The following is a 2,027-nucleotide window of genomic DNA, read 5'->3' as shown; positions in this document are numbered from 1 at the left end:
TCTGAGATCCCGGCCAGCTGAAAGCAGGTTTCTGGGGTTTTGTTTAGCTTCTATATTTGTAACAATGTTTCTTAGAGAGCAGCTCAGAGCCCAGCAGCCGCAGACGGAGAACGTTGGCTTCCTCCATCACTGGAGCAAGCAAGCCTCCTATTTGCGTCAGTAGCCTGGCTGCCGGCCGCCATCTTGATTGGCAGTTAATTTGCATATCGCCCTGATTAGCCAATGGGAACAGTAGTGGAGGTATGGCTAATTACCATGTTTCTCTTTTATTATATAGGATTATTTAATTTATTATTCTAAAATAGAGTTTAAGTTTTCTGATTCTATTTATCACCTTCATCAAAATTTTGTGTGCTCTTATCTTTTTGTTTCGACTTGAAAAGCTCCTTTAAACATTTCTTGCAAGGCAGGTGTAGTGGTAAGTGAAACCCTTTGGCTTTCGTTTGTCTGGGAAAGCCTTTATTTCTCAGTATCTGAAGGATAACTTTGCCAGATTGAGTACTTATTGGCTGACAATTTTATCTTTCAACTAGTGGCCTGGTGCACGGAATCCATGCATGGGGGGGTGCCCCTCAGCATGGCCTGCAACTTCACCAATCTGGGACCCCTCAGGAGATGTCCAACTGCCAGTTTAGGCCTGATCCCTGTGGAATTGGGCCTAAACCGGCAGTCAGACATCCCTCTTGCAATCCGGGACTGCTAGCTCCTAACTGCTCACCTGCCTGCCAGCCTGCTCACCCCAACTGTCCCCCCTTGCCAGCCTGCTCACACCCAACTGCCCCTCTCCTGCTGGCCTGCTAGCTCCCAACTGCCCACGGGTACCTTCGCAGGTAGCAGGTGCTGATTAGGGGAGGAGGGCATGATTGTTTCCTGGGACTGTAGCTATGGAAGCTTTGCAGAGGGTTCCGCAGGCTTTGGAGGGGCGGGCTCTGTTCAGCAGCCCTGTAGCGGTGGTATCCCTGGAGGTGCTGGTGGGGGCAAAGAGTTAGGGGGGCACTAAGGGGGCGGCAAGGCCAAAGGGGGAGTAACTGTTAAACCTTCCTGCTTGGTGCCATTCTTTAAATTGTACATGGCTGTTTTGCAGCTGTACCTGCTCAGGGCAGGGCTCCAATCTCTTGGAGCGGGGTGGAGGCTGGGCCAAGGCGGAGCCAGGTAGGCTAGGAGGGCAGGTTTAGCCTCACCTCCAGCGAGGTTCAGTGTGCTTCAGCTGCAGTGACAGACGGCACTGCTGCTGGCGGGGGGGGGGGGGGGGGGGGGGGGGGGGGGGGGGGGGGGGGGGGTGGTGGTGGTTGAGGGAAGGGTCTGGCCCTGGAGGGCCGCTCAGGCCTGCCTCCACCTGGGTCCAGAGTTTTAGGGAGGAAAGACGTGCCCGGCCCCAGTGGAGGGAGCCCAGCAGTGGCAGGCCATAGGAACTGGGTGCCTCAGGGGTGCTGATGGGTGGTCACCAGTGTGATATTGTTGTGGGCGCCCCTTGCGGGGTGGCAGGGGAAAAGATTGGGAGTCAGAGGTACGGGCTACAGCTACCCCCAAGGTTGGGTCTTCTCCCTGTCCAGTCAGCCTCCCTGTCCCCCCAGGGATGCAGGGGCTGGGGTAGGATGTCCATGGAGGGGGATTGAAAGAGCTCCCCATGGCCACTTTCTCTTCATTCTTTGCAGTCCAGACTGCCAGGCTCCAGGCAGTCTCATCAGACCCCCAGGAACTTGGCTCCAGCCACCTGCCGCCTGCTGCCCGAGCATCAATATGCAAATGGGTCATTACCTGGACATCTTAATGGCAATTAGCATATTACCTCTTTATATGTATAGACTAGTGGCCCGGTGCATGAAATTCATGCACGGGGGAGCGGGAGTTCCTCAGCCCGGCCTGCACCCTCTCCAATCTGGGACCCTTCGAAGGATGTCCTACTGCTGGTTTACAGGGATTGGGCCTAAACCGGCAGTTGGAATCCCTCTTGACAATTGTGGACCACTGGCTCCTAATCGCTCACCTGCCTGCCTGCTGGGTCACCCTTAATTGCCCCCCCCTTG

Source organism: Myotis davidii, unplaced genomic scaffold (genome assembly GCF_000327345.1).
Source record: "Myotis davidii unplaced genomic scaffold, ASM32734v1 scaffold960, whole genome shotgun sequence".
Taxonomy (NCBI): domain Eukaryota; kingdom Metazoa; phylum Chordata; class Mammalia; order Chiroptera; family Vespertilionidae; genus Myotis; species Myotis davidii.
The sequence above is the reverse complement of the archived record's forward strand: the minus strand, read 5'-3'. Positions refer to the sequence as shown.